The 18,315-nt window shown below is 42.5% G+C and overlaps 1 long non-coding RNA gene across 3 annotated transcripts; it reads left to right on the forward strand.

The window, feature by feature from the left end:
- The first annotated feature begins 3,563 nt into the window (after positions 1–3,563).
- On the forward strand, positions 3,564–17,715 carry LOC311431076. 3 transcript variants are annotated; one of them, XR_014689225.1, is made up of 7 exons: positions 3,564–3,754; positions 7,657–7,752; positions 10,125–10,320; positions 11,613–11,817; positions 13,902–16,371; positions 16,753–16,880; positions 17,097–17,715. It is a non-coding gene; the product is annotated as an uncharacterized lncRNA (long non-coding RNA). The 3 variants fall into 3 exon arrangements; XR_014689224.1 differs by having other exon boundaries at positions 13,902–16,880; XR_014689226.1 differs by lacking the exons at positions 3,564–3,754; positions 7,657–7,752 and adding an exon at positions 9,459–9,586 and having other exon boundaries at positions 13,902–16,880.
- Positions 17,716–18,315: the final 600 nt, after the last annotated feature.

Genomic DNA, 18,315 nt, shown 5'->3' on the forward strand with positions numbered 1-18,315 from the left:
ATAAGGCTTGACAAGGGAGAACTCTATGGTTGGAAGATCACTGCTATGCTTTTACAGCTATTGAAATCGCACAGAAAAATAATGGAATTTAGCAAATATTTTGGAAGCCATGCCAGAAAACAGAGCTATCCTCAAGTGTATTTTCACAGTTATTTTATTTTCCTAAATTATTAGAAGTATTGATCTTTTTTCCTTGAATTGTTTTTCTGCAGTTTGATCGAGTATGCTCTGGTTTTATGTGGTATTCTCTCCTTTGCCTTGTTGTCTGTTAACCAAACTTGTGCCAGACTCAGTTTTTAATGACACTCACAGACTTTTGCTGTTTTTCAGAAAAAAATAAGCCCTTGTTCTGAGATGCTCAGGGCCAGAGCCTTGAAGGCTCTTAACCAACCAAGAAAACTTAAAGTACTTTCACCTGCGTGGGTGGGTGCCTAGCTGCATCCTTCAGTGGTTATGTACCTTTGAAACTCTGATTTGCAGCCTAATCTGGATGGACTGGGAAATGCAATAATGCAATAATAAAACTGTAGATGAAAATAGGAGCTACCAGAATAAAAAGGAGGGGCAAGTACAATTGTGTCATTCTTTGATTCAGGAGTGAATATCTCTTTGTCTTTCTGAATTATACAAGTGTTGTTTGATCGATTGATTTGTTTGCTTTTTCATGAGAGTTACTGGAGCTGTGTTTCTATGTTTTCTTAGGAAATTTGTAATGAGGTGAGGGCGCTCAAAATTTAAATTGTGGAAATCATAGCTCAGCCTAAACAGTTGCACAGAGAGACAAAAAGCAGACAGCTTTCATGACACCAAAGGCAGACCAGAGACAAAAATATTCAACAGTAGCACGAGGAGCAGAGTCAGACAGGGTAACAAATGAAGAGTCATTACAAGCTCTAACTGTAGAACATTGATTGGAAGGTGTCCACTACTGAGCGTACAGGAAGGATGCTGAAATCAGTTAAATATGACCTGCTGAGTGAGTATGGAGATGGAAGGTTTCTGCTGAGAGACTGTTTGGTCCTGGGCCCACTTGTTCCATATGGGAAAGAAAACTGTAATAAACTGAAATTGTTTATCTTCCATCCAAAAAGCATTTTGGAAATAGCATGATGCTGTTTACCACTTTCAAACTTTTAACTACAAACACCCAATTTAAGCTCCTAAATACTATTTTGCCTAAGCTACGTGTATGAGGCAGAGTCAGTTCTGTAAAGTCAGTCTGAATCTCCCTTCATCTTTAATCAAACAAATTAGACACCTATGTTAGTTCATCTGACTAGATCCCAGTGTTGTTACTCACAGTCTCTCCATCTTATTTTCTGAAGCTTTTAGGTCTTCCCATCTCCGGCTTTGCCTAATTACTTCAATCTTCATTACTTCCCTTTCTCCCAATTTCTTCTAGTCCGTGTTGAACAGAAAGCAGTCTATGAGCTCTGCAGGTGCAGGGAGCCCAGCAGGACGATCAGGTGAATGTGAATACTGCTCCAAGCCGGTATTTCCAGCTGCATTATTCAGACAAGAGCAAAAAAGGGTTTATCCAGGTCAAGTCTGGCATGCAGTTGATTCCATCAGGCCTTCGTAGTATCTTGCAGCAGCCTAGCCAAAATATGCATCAAAATATTTTGATATTTCTCCACACGGGTCACAAAGTGGAATCCCAAGCTAGTGAGTGCTTTCCTGATTATGTTCCATTTATTTATAGAAAAAGAGTCAAATACAAGAACACATTTCCTGTGCAAAAGGGAAGAAGGAAGTCAAGGTACGTCATGGCACTGCCTCAGGATGATCCGAATTCTTCGGACAGGCGCAGCCTTGCTGGTGTTATTTTCCATTCCTCAAACCATGTTTACGCTGTCTCAGCTTCATCCGTCTCTGAGACATTTAAATTGTTTTACACAGAAGGACAACAACATTTTGCGAAGTAAAAATAGGTTGTGAAAATTGTATGTAAAGCTATTCAAGAACAAGAAGCATGTGTTCTGTGTATTTGAATAGGAAAATAACTCCACAGCATGTGGGCCCCATTCCTGCAGACTGACTGTATACAACTGTTCATACGCCCTGAGTTAAGCCCCTACTAAGTTCAGAGCCACAGTTTTTAGTTAATATAGGTTTATGTATGAAAATAATGTGAAAATACTGTCATTTTCCACGCGAATGTTGTTCCAAACAGTCCTCTAGCCTGCCAGTGTAATGGCATCAACCCAAAGGTAGGAATGCTTGTACTGCTGTTAATTCTGAGAATTAAAATTTTTGGTTTAACATTTAAAACATTACCAAATGGGATGGAGATTCAGTCATGCAGCTCTTGGTAAGGCTTACCAAATATTCATCCACCCGTGTCCTCCTGGAGTCATCACCGGAGGCTCCCATGGCAGAGAGGAGCCCACAACTCAACCACCGGTGTCATCTCCAGCATCTCGCTGAGGTCTCCTGGAGTTTTCCCAGCTCAGCACTCAATGGTAAAGCAGATGGGATCACAGTTTAAAACTGTAAAACGTAGGAGTTAGCTTTTCACTGAGAACACTCTCTAAATAATAATAATAATAATAAAAGAGAGTAACTGAGTTAACTTCTTTAAGCATCCCTGCCCTTCCCCTGAGAAGTTGTGTTCCCTTAGTGAGTGCCAGTGCTGTCTTCATTCAGCTTCTTTCCAGACCCCACTCTTCTCACCCTTGTCTGGCTCCTGCTCTTGCCCCTAGCCTTTTCTATAAATTACTTCTAGGTGTTTGGATGTTTTATGGGCCAAAAATCTCATTCCTGACTACAAAGACCTTTGCAAGCCTGTGGCTCCAGCAGAAATAATTAGGTGGATGTGAAGGATTTTGAAAATCAGGTGAGTAGATGATTTCCTTCTTTAGGTTTAACCAAAATTACAACACACTTTAGTGCTAGGGCAGCGGGGCCTGGCTGATGCCCTCCCACTGCTGGTTAGAGGAGCTGAGCTGCTGCTTTCACTCCTGTAGTCCCTCTAGTCCCAGTACTGTATTCCTCCATAATATAACTAATAGCTAACAGATAAGGATCTGGAAAATTATGAACAATTAATTAAGAATTTAGTTGTGGAGTGAGTTTTTTTGTTTTGTTTTGTTTTGGGGGGGGGGCGGGGGAGGGAAGGGAGGGAAATTTACCTATTTACCTCTGTCTTGACATACTTTGAAAAAAATCCTTCACATATTTTCAAATGTCTTCTAATGACTCACTCCAGGAAAGCAAACATTTATAGTTTGATCTTTTGTCTGTAGGTTTGCTGAAGGTGAAAACAAATCCTGGGAAGTTTCCCTCACTATTCTGAGTTAGTTTAAAGCAAAGTCATCATACCAGACTTTCTTTAAAAGTTAGTTTTAAAATATGCAATTACACATTCACATTTCTCTGTCTGCATTAATTGCTTTATGAAAGACAAAACGTTCTTATGTAGGTATAATATTACTATAATAATCATTAGGAGAAATGTGGATATAGAAAAACAGCTTAGAATAAAAAACGGTATTTTTATCTCTGTTTTTAATGAAGTCTAAGCTAAAAAGTATTTCTCTATTTCCCATTTTCTCTCTCTCTCTTTATTTTTTTTTCCAGAGCTCTGCCAGAACTCCTGCATTCAGCTTTTTCAGTCAGTCACAGGATCCCTGCTTGATTTCCTTCTTCATCTCTACTTTACTGACTTTAGAAACTGCAGCTAAGGGAACACTCATAATTTGGGTTTTATCTAAAGAGGCTCAGTTCTCCTCCTTCCAAGCAGCACATTGCAAAGGTAGCATCTGGATTGCTCACCCAAACCAAATTTATTTTTGCCCTTCTTCGTGCTTTCTGCAGCACGTTCACTTGCATTTTCTCTCCATGTTTATCTTGGATAGTGCACCACAGTGCTCCCATCTAGATGCTGAATTATTTTAGCAACCAGGAAATTATTTTCTCTTGCTCCAGCGACATTTTATGGCACGGTATGTCAGCCTTAAAGTGAGAACGACTGGCTTTAGAAGATTCTCCCTCATCACATGAGCCCTTCTGGCCATGCCAATAGCGTTAAACATACACGGGGCCTCAACACTGGCCCCGATTTTCGTGGTGACTCCAGAGCCCGATGAAGCACAGCTACACGTGGCCTGCCTCAGGGCGTTGCAGCCCTGAGGTTCCCTCAGCGGCCCTGGGGTTGCTGCCACCAACTTTTGAGCCCCTATGCAAGCCACAGGCCATGCCCAGGCATCATAGTTCATGCCCAGGAGCCATAGGCCATGCCCAGGAGCCATAGGTCGTGCCTAGGTGCTATAGGCCATGCCCAAACACCATAGGATGTGCTCAGGTGCCATAGGCCATGCCCAGGTGCCACAGGCCCGGCCCTGTTTCTGCCCATGGGGCAGGGGAGGGTGGCAGCCTGACACCTCATGCCTCTCCTGCTGGGTTTAGTGTTTCCAGCCCCCAGAGAAACCTCCAGAAGCCCTCCCTGCTTCTGGTTTGGTGCTCCTGCTGACGTGTCGTCTAGCTTCTCTGTAAAGGTCTGTCAGTCTTTTCAGAAATGAGAACTTTTTCCCTGACAAAGCCGGATTCTTGGCACATTCCTGCAGCATTCCTTCAGGCAGGCAGGCAGCAAACATCGGCGCAAACAGTCCCCGACCCTCTCATTGTTTCCTGACCCTGATTTACCAGGGGTGAGACGGAAAGATGATTAAACTAACCACAGGCTTGGTTTGTGCCAGGCCATTCCATCTGAGCTCTCATGACATAGTAATTTACATTTATTTCAGTTCTTCTGCATCTACCCCAAAAGTAACAGTTGTGTGTTTTCAGCACCTCCCACCCAGACTCTGCATATCACTCGAGGTCAGGCTCTGTCCCTCTCATTCTTTCTGGATATCATCTTCCCTTTTACTCATATTTTCAAGTTGCTCCTGAAAAAAAAGTGAAGGTTCATCTCATCAAGTGGACAGTTGGATGTGGTGACATCCAAGGGTAAAGTGCTACTTTAGATAAGAGCGTTACAAGCGGGCTCTTTGCAGACATTTCTAAGCTGGCTTTCCTAACATAAGTATGTGATGTGGGCAAGCACACAATCTTAGGTTTTGTTCCAAAAACTGAGAGGCTACAGCCCTGATTTTAGAGATGCGTATTGGCTCGACTTTCAAGCTGATAGGGAGAGTGCCATGACAAGACAGCAAGCTGCTGTAGGAGCCCTAGCACCGATGGCTTCTCACACCCAGCGGTGGCACTGCACGTGGCTGTGTCCTGTCAAAAAGCAGCACCCTGAGGTGATGCCCCCGCTGTAGGGCCGGCAAGTTGTGCTAGGGTTCAGCTGCTCCCCTCCTTGCCCAGCTGCACGATCATACTCTGCTTGCTGCACCTTAGCCTCTTCTTCATACCATCTCCTTTTTATCTTGCTGCATGTCTTTTACTGTCTTTTCTTGCATTTTTAATCCTGGTTTGTCTTGATTTTACTGGAACTAGCTGTCTTCTGCTGTACTCTCAGACTGTGAAGGATCTGCTGTACTTCCTTTCTGGTCTCATAGGACCGTTGCTGAAGCTTCTGGCAGAATTTCTTAATTGTAGCTTTTTTTTTTTTTTCTTTCCCCCAGACTCTACCGAAATAGCTGTTTGACTTTCCAATCAGAGATCCTACATTACTACCAGGAGCAGGTGGTTCTCATTTCAGAAATTTCAGTCAAGAAACCAAAGCATGTGACATCTTCTGAATCACAGATTCTTGCTTTCTGTCTTGACATTTCTCTTATCTTTCTGAGCTGAAGGCTGATCCTGAAAATGGATAATTAAGTGAAGTTGCATACCACGCCGCTATAGCCTAGCCAAATAAAATCTAGACAAATGGCTTAGGTGGAGTCAGCACAAAATGCAGAATTAACAAAGATTGCTAGATTTTGGCCTATACAATATTTTTTATATTTATACTGTTGCTTTCCAGATTATAAAAAAATGATATACCCTGACAGCTCCCAATCCCCCTACATCTTACTATCAGTATAACTGCATATCTGTTTTATTTTTCATACGTTAAATCTGAGATCTTATTTGCCATTTCCCAGCCTTTCTTCATACCTGCCCAAGAGCTAGAGTGTTGGCCACCCAGATAAGGCCACCAGGTGCTTCAGCTTGTACCATGCTGTAGGAAGTCAAACTTCATAATGTACCATATTAAAGCCTCAAAATCTGTCCACATGCTTTGTAGTGTCATGGGGCATACCAGCTATAACATATACAGCTTTTCCTGTAGCTGTCAGCAGGTTGGGTACGAGTACGCAGTGACTACATGTCTTTTTGACTTGATTATTCAGACTGGGGACAGGGTGAGAGGGTACAGCATGGCCAAATCCATTTAGTGACACACTGAAACTGAAAGGAGAAATCTCTCAGAATGATTTAAGAAATGGACTTGGGTCCAGCATACATCTGCATTCTTCTCTTTGTGCTCTTCCCTCCCAGGGTAGAGTGATAACTGCAGTAGTGGAGAGTGAGAGTGGACAGAAAGCAAGTTTATGGGGATTCCTACCTGTCCAGCTAGGAATGGTGTGGGAAGGAAAGACTAATGGAAGAGCAGGGGAAGAAAAAGTGCAAAGAATGACTGACAGGGAGAAGAAAAGGGGAAACATGGGAAATGGGGAGGCAGGGAGAAAGAAAAGACACTGAAAAAAAAATAGAGAAGAGAAAGAGGAGAGGAGAGGAGAGGAGAGGAGAGGAGAGGAGAGGAGAGGAGAGGAGAGGAGAGGAGAGGAGAGGAGAGGAGAGGAGAGGAGAGGAGAGGAGAGGAGAGGAGAGGAGAGGAGAGGAGAGGAGAGGAGAGGAGAGGAGAGGAGAGGAGAGGAGAGGAGAGGAGAGGAGAGGAGAGGAGAGGAGAGGGACTACAATAAGAAAAAAAAGAGAGAAAGGAAAAAAAGTAAGAGATCATAGTGAAAACTCATTTTTAAACGTACATTGCAAATGTCATCTATGGCAAGAGGATATTTGTATTAAATATCTAAAACTCAAAATCTGAATGTCTTGTACATTTTAAAATATATCTCTGGACGTGGATGTCTTTGACTAAGACTGACTATCGTTCTCTTTGGCATTATCTGAACTGAGTGAGCTGAAAGGAGGTGCTGCTGTCCCCAGACAAGTTCATCCCATTTCTATCACTAGCAGATCACCTAATGACAATAACTTTACACTTAGCTCACAAAGATAAGCCAGAATATCTCCTTTTGCACCTCGCTGCAGTCCAGATGGGCGGGAATGCAATGCAGTTTCCCTGGCATGCCTGAGCCCATAACAACTGGTTTCTGTCCTACTTAATATCTGAACACTCCTTACATTTTCAGTTGTGTTCAAATGACAAAAGCCTGGAGCTTGTGCACAGGCTGTCTGAGCAGCCCTTGATAATGTCAGTGCCACAGAATTACAGTCATTATCCGTGATCTAAGTAATGCTCTCTTGCTGCCTCCTCGATGGATTCACTGTGAGAGAGAAAACAGCATGTTTATAGGTGCGAGGAGCAATGCTTCCCAGGGATATTTCAGTCTCTCCCACCTTAAGAAACCTGTCCTTGACTCCTCTTGCCCATCCAGGTGCTCTCTCCTCCTTGCTGTGGGTCTGCTCTTTGAGCAGCACATCTACAATCAGTGCTTACAGTTTTGTTTGTTTGTTTGTTTGTTTGTTTTTTCTCTTCAGTTCTGACCTAGATCTTCCCTAATTTGGCTTCTGCCCTGTGTGCTCCACTGAATCAGTATCCCTGGCTTATGACTACCCCAAAGTTCAGAACTGGAGGTAAGATGACTCTTTCGTTTTAATTTTAAACTGTTACTTCTAAAACACTGGTATTTTAAACACAGGAGCTTGTGGGGGAAGGCGAGGAATAGTGCATCTCTCTCAGCAGCTTTCTTATGACTAAGGCTAACAAGGAACAGGCTGTTCTGCCGATGCTGCTGTGCAACCCAAGCTTCCGGAAAGCCCAGTTATCTCCTAAGGGTCTCACAAAAGCCTCTATTGATTTCCTTCTGGCTAATACTTCTGCTCCCTCCTCTGATCTGTCTCCTGCTTTCAAGAGATTTGATCAGGTTACTCTTGGTGCTTTTGTTTGGCTTCCACAGTTGTATTTCAGCTTCTTTGTCTTTAATCTTTCTTACAAAGTATTAAGGGATCCTCATTCTTTTTCCAGCATTTTCTGCGCATTCAGGAAATAGCTGTTTTGTCACCTTTTCTTCCCTCTCTGTGCTTCGCCCCTGAAGAATCTCACCATAAATAAAATTTCATCAACTTTTTCTGTGCTTATGATTCACCAGTATTTCTCCTTCAGATTTGTCATATTCTTTCTGAGCTAAAATTTTGACTTGTCTCTCTGGCATTAATTGCAGTGCTCCTGTCTGGTATTTCCTAAGCCAAGCTAATGTAGCACCCACACTGAGGTATTTCTGGTAATCTTTTTTAACACCACTCCACTAAACACATTTTCCTGCAACTCCTCAGTTTCTGTGTCCCCTTATTATAGAGAACTGATTTTAGTTTCCCACATCTGTTACTCCCACCTTGTATAACGTGTTCCCATAGTTCTGAAAGAGGCAGGGAGGAGGTTTGCGTGGGGTCATCAGTCACTGTACCTTAAAAGACCTGGGCAGGTCTCAGCTAGTAGGTGAGTGGAAGTAGATTAAGTCTAGAAAACATCTTGTAAAATGAATTTATCCTATCCTATATGAACAAAGGATTTGTATTTTTGTTTTACCTCTGCATTTGAAAAGGTGAATAATATATAATAAAGCCTATTGGATTTTCCTCGAGACAATTGTATCCGACTGTGAAGGTGCAAGTACAAAAAAGAGGGGCTGACTGCTCCACACTGGCCAGTGGGGAATAACTGGGAGTAATGAGATTAAACCAAACAAAGGGAAACCACTGAAGGTTGAACATCAGGAAAATATTCTGGCCATGGCTATCAGGCCATGCATGGACTAATTTCCCATGGGAAGTGGTGGAAACTCCATCTCTTGAGTAATTTAAAATTAAACCAGATAAATCACTAAAAAACAGAGGGTTGGGAACAACCCAGTTGGAACCAGAAGGGGATGAACTAGGTGGTTTTGAAAGACTGTTTTGGTCGCAGTTCCTCGTCTTCTGAATTTAAATAATCAGCCTTCCTTAGGGTCTGTTCACTCAAGACTGCCAGCCCTGCAGCTGCACTGTGTCCTCCTCATCACAGTCAGGCTGAAATGCTGATGTGACTCTGAGCGATCGTTTTTCTCTGTTGTGGTCGTGTTACAGCTTGAGCTTGCTTTGTCTCTAGCAGACACCCCTGTGGACCCAGTTCCTTCCCTTGTTGCAAACCTGGTTGGGGTCTGTCATAAGAGTTTTTCTGCCCCAAATCTCCTTTTTTATGGACTGATTCCTCACTACCTCCCCTGCCTGGTACCCTGTTGGGCTGAGCTCCCCTAGATGGCAGAGCTGAAGCAATTTAAATGTGAACCACTTCACACAGCCTTGCTGTTACGTTACAGGGACTGTCAGCCCACTAACCTCTCAAGAGCTGCTTGCTAGAAACAGCATCTGCTGTCCTGGTTCACTCAACTGCACGTGAGGGGCAGTCCAGCTCCACGTACAGTTAACGGAGGTAGGATTTGGCCCCAGACTTGTATTATTTCCCATAAACGATTCGAGTTTCCAGTTCTCAAAAAGAGCAGGCCAACAACAGTTGTGCAAAAACTTGGAAAAGCAATGAGCGCGATGAGGCAAGTTCAGGGAAGCTACAAGGGACCCTTCTTGTCCATTTGCACTTTTTAAGCCTTTTGTTATGTAAAACTGCAGGTTATCCAACTCGGAGCAGTTAGTCCACAGTTTCTCTCTTTCTCCACACAGAGATAGATTTCCTATCAATTGAAGTCTACTGCAATGCATTTTTTTTGGACTAAAGTGCTGAAGAAAGCTGAACCCAAACTGGGTCACATTTTGAAGATTTCTTTTGACTAAAATCACATGCATAGCTGTCTGCAAATTTAAGGATCTGATAAAAATTGACTTATGTTATCTCTAGAACTGTTTTCATTTTCTACAGTTTGCTGAAGAGGACAACAGGTCAGGCACATTTTATTTTTTTTTGTGTTGTTTCTTTTTCGGCTGAGTGACTCCATGCAGAATGTTCTTTTTTTCAGCTGGCAAAGGGCTGTATTTTTTGAACAGTTGTTGGATTACCACAGGATGCCTAAGAGTTTCCCATCTTACAATCAGAGACAAAGTAAATAAACTGATAACGGCTGTGGCAGCTACACAGATGGAGAAATGAAACGACTTGGGAAGCCACATTGATCTGAACTACGTTGAGTCTCCTTTTCTTATATATTTGAACAGGTAAGTTTAGGTAAGTAATGCAATCTGAAATAGGAGCTGCAAGTAGAGCGTAGCAAAAAAATAAATTACTTTACCTGTCTTGGTAAAAGTCATCACTTCAGAATCAGACTCACTTTCTTAGCTCTGCTCTGAATTTGTATAGCTTCACATTTTATTCCCTGAAGAATTTCCTTCTTTGTATCAGTAATTGTGATTGCTTGCAATAATTCTTTTGCTGACCATTTCCTTATTACTCCTTTTATCTGTTATATTTTCCATTCTTTTCATCTCTTGTTCATGAAGTTTTAACACTTCTGATTCCCACTCATTTTTGATTGTCTCCAACTCATTTCACATTTGTGTTACCTATTCCATCACCTTTTGCTTCCTCCCTTTATGTCTTATCTTTATAATTCCTGTATATCTTTTTTTTTTTTTTCTTAATTTTTATTTTCCACAGTGTAGCTTTACAGTATCAAATACTCATGTTGCAAAATTTCCCTCATACGGAGATCAACAATAAGTTAGCTGGAAGTCATCCGTATTTCATTATATTTGGCAATGAGAAGTGCAGCTTTTAAAGAGCCTCCACCCTGCAGCTGCATCTCATCATTGATCCATTTAAATGCACTAATCTAGCCAAAACTCAAATGTTTCCCATTACAACCTGTCTCTAAGTGACATCTATGTGCTAGTTTAGGAGCAGATCTGCATAACAGAACTACTTTGGAGGTACAACAGGAAAAGATATCCTTCTGGTTCAGCGCTAAACACTTGCATGCTTTTAGACTGAAATAAGGATGGAGCCATGTACTTCCATCCAACTACACAGTAGATGAAATGCACATTGCAAGCATTGCTCACCGAATACAAGCTCTGTAATTACGGGCTACATGTATGATCAGTCACCTGACTGGAGACTGGCTCCCATGCTTGTTGGGATTTCTCCACAGAAATGGAAAATCACGAAGTCTGTAATGAAGATAGCATGGGATATCTAACACGTTACTGATATTGCACAGGCTCTCAGGGCTTTGTAGGTGATTGTATCACAGCAGTTTTTTGAAAGGTGTAATGAGGCCTGGTCTACCCACAGGCTTGGTTTGCTTGACTTCATTGACATAGGTGTTCTACTGTAAATCCTGCTGATCAGGATGGGAAGTGTCTTACAAAAACAAGACTGCATTTTGCAGGTCCTGTGACACAGCAGCACTCCGATGTCAATCTCATAGAAAGATGAAAAGGGGGGTTCTTACAATTAAGTAGGAAAATGAGCAGTATATCCAGCACTATATTCGTTATTTTGTATGCAGATGTGTTGAAATAAAGATAAATACCCACATCAGATCATCCTTCAGCCACACCACCGCACTTCCCCGCTCGCCGGGAGCCGCAGGCCGCCCCAGCGCCCTGTCCCGAAGGCTGTCACAGCAGAACCAGAGCCTTTTACGAGGAGCGAGTGAGTGGCTGTAATTCTGGCACTTGAGAACGTGTAGGAGTCTGCTTCTTGAACCAAAGGCAAGTAGATAAAGGGGAATATACACGGTGAGATGTGCAAAGGCTTTGGAGGGCTTTGCAGGATCTGCCACCATGCGATCCACAGAGGCCTTACCCAGCTACTTCAGCGTTCTGGCACCCTTTGAAATACAAGGGTTTCTCCTCAAGCCTTTCTTGCTGCCAAATGCTTTCTACATGTGTTGGATGGGGTCCTGAATCATAGTTTCTGCTGTGCTAATGCTCACAAGACTAAGTCCATCTTTGAGCCCACTGCCACATCCTTTCCAAAACTTCGTTTCTTCCCCTTTAAACCCACAACCCTAATCAACAGCACCTTTGACTTCTGGCACACCTTCCAATACACTCAGCCCTACCGTAGAAATGCTGTTAAAATGCTGAGTTGTATTCGCTTCTTAAATTAACATCCCAGCTGTGATAAATGTGGCAGTTCTTGGATAACAAAGGTACTGTTCCATGCTGTTTGCTGGCAGCATCAGGAGAGTAATTGCACTGGTCTAAGTTCAAGTCACGCTCAAAGGCTGTCTCTACAGCCACAAGGGCTGGAAAATAATCTGTTGTAGGGAGGCTTTGGTTCTCAGCTCCAGTTATAGGGAAGGGACGGATCTCCAGCTAACAATAACCAACAATAAGGTGTTAGGCACTCCCTGCTACAGAACACTTCAGAGAATATCTGTACTGCAGATCTTTCTGCTGTGCTGCCATATGTAATAGATCTTCAATGAACGAACAACAGCAAAAAAACAACCCTTGTTAGAGTGTAGACAAGATCTGAATTTGGTTTTAACACATTTGGCAGTGTGTAACGCCTAACTCTTCACCTCAGTAGAGGTCAGTTATATCATGGCTCAATACTATAGTTTTTTTCTGGGCTTGTGTATAACTCAGTTGTGCAATGATTTTCTAATTATTTCTTATGCTAGTGGACACCACTGCTCAATTCTTTATCAGTATTAAATGGGTCTGATTCCTGTATCAATAAAAATGACGTGCACCAGGCAGACTGTTTCCAGGGCCACAAACATCCCTAGTATCCTCTGCGACAGACAGACTGCCAAGTTTTGTAACATGATGGATGAAACTAAATTGAAAATCAATATTTTCTTTTACAGAAGCTTTCAAAATACTGGTCCTGGTGCTTTGTTTAGAATAAAAAGCCCTTCCTTACCAAAAGCAAACGTCTAGTAATGCCAATCCTGTAGCACAGTCACACTGTTGCTCTCACCCTGCAGAACAGCATTGCAATTTATAAAGTGATAAGCCAAAGAATTAGGAAATACCTAATTAATGTAATTGAAATGTCTCGCTTAATCCACTTGGTTAACAGCAACGCTACCAGGCAAAAATTTCCCCTACACATTCAGATGAAGGCTTTAATGTTAACTCATGTCATGCCTATTTCTTAATATAGAAATAATTGATACTTGTATACCAGCAGTTATGCAGAACAGAGTTGCACAGCAGTCTGCTTATCCTCAACGAAAGGCTGTTGTTTTATACATAGGAAGAAAGTGTTACTTTCATTGTTATTCCCACAATAGGAGGGTGAAAAAAAAAAAAGAAAATGGACTAATAATAACTAATTGCAGTTACAGAAGTTCAGGCTCTCCCAACAGTCAGTAAAGGGAAACAAAAAGCCGATGCAATCCCTCTTAGAAAAGCGGTGTGAACGTTTCTTGTCAGCTTCTGCGACTTCATTGACTATTAAGAGAGCCTAGATGATGAGCTCAGATCAAATGAATAATTTATAGGTGGGTAAAATCAGGTGCCATGGATACCGCCCTTGGTGTCTAGCGCGCTTGGAGCAGAGAGCACAAGGCACGCAGAAAATTTTATTTGCCTCGGGGTGTCAGAAGTTTGCATTATTAGGCTCCTTGTTTGCCCAGAATGAGAGCCCCGCTGCAGGCAGATTTGCAAGGATGTGCTCACACTCAGAGCCATGTTGGAACAGTTTTATCCATACCAAGAGCTCCTCATTCTCAGCTGAGGGTGCACTGAGCAAAAGGGGAATAAGATGTTCTTATTTTGGGAAGAGAGTACCCGGCATATGCTGTACTAATCCATCAATATTTTCAATATTTCGGCAGTGCTCCTGCTCTGAATTGGAACCAAAAGCAAGTATTTTCATTAAAAGCCAGAAGGAGAGAGGGAGTGTGAGAGCCACTTAATTAAAGCATTTCCAGCCAATACTCTGAAGAACTTTTAGATTCCGCACGTATCCTGTGCACAGTCAATGGAAACTGTACGAGCAGAGGCTGAAAAGCCTTGGAGGGAGCTAATGTAAAATGAGCAAAAACTACAATAGTCTAGACCGTAAGAATAAAGCTGTGGCATTTATCTGAGGAGAACCAAAACATTTAGTGACTAAGTGGATCTGCTGGCTGTTGAAGAGAGGTAAGAGAGCCCCAACACAGCCTACAGCAATCTGCCGGCCTGCTCTGAAGCGGGGGCCACATGTGACAGTAATGAGAGGCTCCAGCACTGCTTCTGTATGGGATGAAGAAGCTGTCTCAAGATGCAAGAAGCTGTCTCACAGCCCTAGCCCCTCGCCCAGAAGTGCCCACCTCCCTGCCACAGGCTGGGCGAGTTGTCTCGTTGCCCTCTTTCAGTGCAGAGTAGCAGAAAAAGGTCAGAGGGGCGAAGAAAGTGGTTTGTTATTCTCTGCCTTTGAGGAACTGTGTAAAACCACACTCACATGTCGGGGAGAACTTCACCAGCCCAGCTGTCTGTGAAATAACCTTCTGGTTTTAGGCACAGCTAGAGGAGGCCGCTGTGCTGGCTGTCTTAACGAGGCAGTGGCATGGGGCATCCTACAAGCAGCGTGCCTCACTCTTTGCCCTTGCACAACCAATTTTGTCATGACCAAGAAGAGCACAATCCTCCGAGCTGGAGTCAGCAAAACATCTTGCAGGAGGAAAAGCCAAGAGATGACTGTTGCAGTGTTTCCACTCGGTTTGTCCCTTTGCTACAGCAGCTAAGTATTGGAAGGGGACTTGAGCTGTGCACAGCTGTTATTTACCTCTGTTTTGAAATGCTCAAAGTTGCAGTAATCTGTTTATTTTCCTTTAACTCTTTTATGCTTCAGGGGTATCACGCATTTCAAGAGGCAACACTGCTAAATATTAAGAAAATTATTGGGCTGGCAATGCCGTAGCAAGTGTTTCTTTGTAAAAGAAACACGGTAAATAAAGGAAAGCAGATTAAATAAACATGGAAGCTATCAACACAGCACACACAAAGAAAAAAGGTCTTAGTGAACAGAGAAGTTTGACAAATGATGACTGGTACAAATCTTTGCTTTTTCTCTGGCTTTCATCAGGATTTCTCTAAACCATAATGATGTCTCCAAAAGAGGAGTCCTGACACAGCTTTGGGGAAATGGATTGGAGCCTGCTGCTCCTGAGGCTGGTACTGCAGGCTTGGAAAGGAGAAGAGCAAACAGGAATACGGAGGCTTTTCCCTTTTTTTTTTTTTTTTTTTTTTTTTTTTTTTTATTATATATTAACCAGACCCAGTTATTAAGGCTAATTACCTTTATAGAAGCTGTATAATGCTTGTGGCCCTCCCCTCAGGCAGCTGTATGGCCCTGCAATCTGATAGTCCACCCCCACCTGATGAAAAGCAAAGACCACTCTTGCTGTATCAAAAAGATTAAGCCCTGTCCTTATATTTCTTTTGGGGGGGAAATGCTTTGCATTGCTGTGCTCAGAGTTTGTTTTCTGTTTTGCTTAGGGCTTAAGGACTGCCTTGAGAATTAAATTAACTTGGACCGTTTTCCCTTGCTTCCCTTGTAATGCTTTGGTCTAATCCTGCGAATGACCTTTGTGTGGACATACTTTGCATCCACATGGAGCCATTTGGAGTCTGGTGCATGCGAAACAGCCCCATGCTGCACTGAAGAATTCAAGTATATCTAATGAGTTAAAATATTTGGCTGCTGCTTCCTTCTGGGAAAGCAGTTCTGAAATGAACATCTGAGGGTGTCTCAGCAGAAGGCTGGGCTGAAAACACTCTGTAAACGTGGCTTTGTTTTTTAGCTCATTACTTTCATTTTGACTTCTGACAGCATTGTGTTATTGCTGATTGGATTTCTGGATTGATTTCTGTCTAGATTTGCATCTCTAAATCCATTCCTAACAGGGACAAAACACCCAGTGTGACAATTGGTTTAGTCACACTGGAAACATGTTATATTCAATGCTTTCTCCAGCAAGTTCAAATGCATGTTTCTTTTTTATATATTAAAGTTTGCATAGGCAGTCAGTCAACATGGCTTCTTTAAAATAAATGAGCATTTCTGTTCCTTAGATGTAATCATTTGCATGGCTGGGTTTCTGTTTTTTCTTTTTTTTTTTTTTATTCCCATCCAGGCAGATGAGTCACCTGGAACCTGAACCCAGCTCCAGGTGCTCCTCGTGCCCACAGTTGCCTCAGCTGTTTGCTAAAACTAGAGCAGAAATCACTCATTACAGAGTATATCTAATTCTGATCAGCCAGCACCTACTGTAGAATTTGACTTTTGTTCAAAGGGTTTGTAGAAGACTGAAAGGGAATAAGGTCCAATATTTTCTTCTCCTTGAAAGCATCATGCACAGATAATCCTCTCTCTGGAGGCTGGATGTAGCTTTCTGGGAAATTTATAAGACTCCTTCCAGGAAGCTATGATGACAGATTAGCTCTGTTAAACTACCAAACATATTCCTAATCCAGCCTATCTGGGAAAATCCACACTATACAGATGTAAATACAATCCAGTTTCCCCCATATTTTTTTCCCCCTTTAGTAGGGGTGAGGAGTTTCATGCTTTCCTGGATGCTGTTTCCCCATTTTCTGTCTTGCTAGTGGGAAGAAAAATAAAATAAAATAAAAGAGGAAGAAGAAGAAAAATGTAACATCATTTTCAGAGCCTAGTCCCCATAAATAGCAATCATTTTACAGGTTTAGAGACCTTCTGGCCTTTAGATGGCTCCTGCTGTCCCAGAGAGCATCTCTTGTGTCTCTCTTCAGTGAGAAGAGAGATGAGCAGCGGTCGGCATAAGTAGCAGCATGTGGAGTCAGGTTTAGAGGTGAGTACCTGGTTTCTACAAGGTATCTGCCAGTGGTGTTGTGATGAGCTCAAGGTGAAGTAAAAGCTCTTTGGACAGAGTGGGCAAAACAAGAAAGCAGCAACTGATATATTGCCTTTGGGTGGAGCACGTCATTGTTGGAAGGAGGGAGGGTTCTAATGAAAGGAATACATTACGATGATATAAATGCATTATTTTCCTTCCTGATCTGCTCAGTGCCTGAAAGCTACCTTGACCCAGCCCCATCTCTAGAGGAAGACCTGTCAAATGCCAGGGCTCGGGAGGAGGGTGTCACACCTTGTCCCTTTGGAGGGAAGCTGTGGACAGTCAGCAGAAATGCAAGATGGGCAGCCTGAGTTTTGGAGATGGCTGTTCGCACCTCTGTGCTACTACAGCACAGCCTCAGTAATCAGCAGATCAAGCTGCTGCTGATGTGATAAAGCAAGGACAGAGTGATAACACTGTTGTCAATTCATCACCAGCTACTTCCACCTAAATTGTCAGTTAAGTAGTTAAACTAAACATTTTACAAAATAGGGCTGATTTATCACCTCTCAGGAGACAGCAGAGAACCAAAGACAGAGCTGTTATTTCAGCAGAGGGGCCACGGTAACCCAAATTGTCGTTTCACTTTTCTTTACCTTTTGAGCAATTAAATCTTTTCTGTCATGGCCAATTTTAAATAGATTGGATGTTCACTGTGTTGAACTCTTTAAACTCGTGTGTGTGTGGGAGGGGATGGTTTTGAGGGAAAACGCTGCACATCTAATAGTCCCTGCTGGCTTTCTAAAACAAGTTAACATTGTTTGACCTAAAGTGAATAAACTCTCAACAGGACTGAGGCTGATGACTTTATCTGTTAGACTCTGGCTCCTCTGATTTAAAACAAATGAAAGACTGCTGATAGTTTAAGTGAATGCAGAAAAGATGGGAGTGATTTTTTTTCCCTCTAGCCCTTTACAAAATTAGGAAATCTTGCTGTAAACAACATGCATGGCATTTTCAGAAACAAGTTGTTATTCCACAGTGACAGTTTCCAACAGGAAAACAAGAAAAACAAGAGTTTTGCTTTGCTTATGGTTTCTAAGTGTTTCGGTAGCTTTTTATTGCTAGGAACTCGAGCTAAAAGCAAAGCGAGTTCTGCTGCGCTCCTCCTTGTCATAATCTGTTTGCTCAGATTTTACACTGCAGCTAATTCCCCTGGGCACACTGAATTATACTTGAATTTGTTTTTGTCTCTGTCTGGATGATGTTAAATTCCTGCAGGCTTGAACAATGTCATACTTCTTTATGGAGTACCGAGTCTGCTTTTAGAGCGAACAACTGAGGCTTACTGCTGTAAAGGGTGTGCATCAGCCTGCCTTTGCGCACTTTAGTAGCCTCACACACACCTCTGGGTCCAGTTCAAGGAAACCATACACATGTGGCAGAGTTA

This window comes from Aythya ferina, assembly GCF_964211825.1.
Source record: "Aythya ferina genome assembly, chromosome: 2".
NCBI lineage: Eukaryota > Metazoa > Chordata > Aves > Anseriformes > Anatidae > Aythya > Aythya ferina.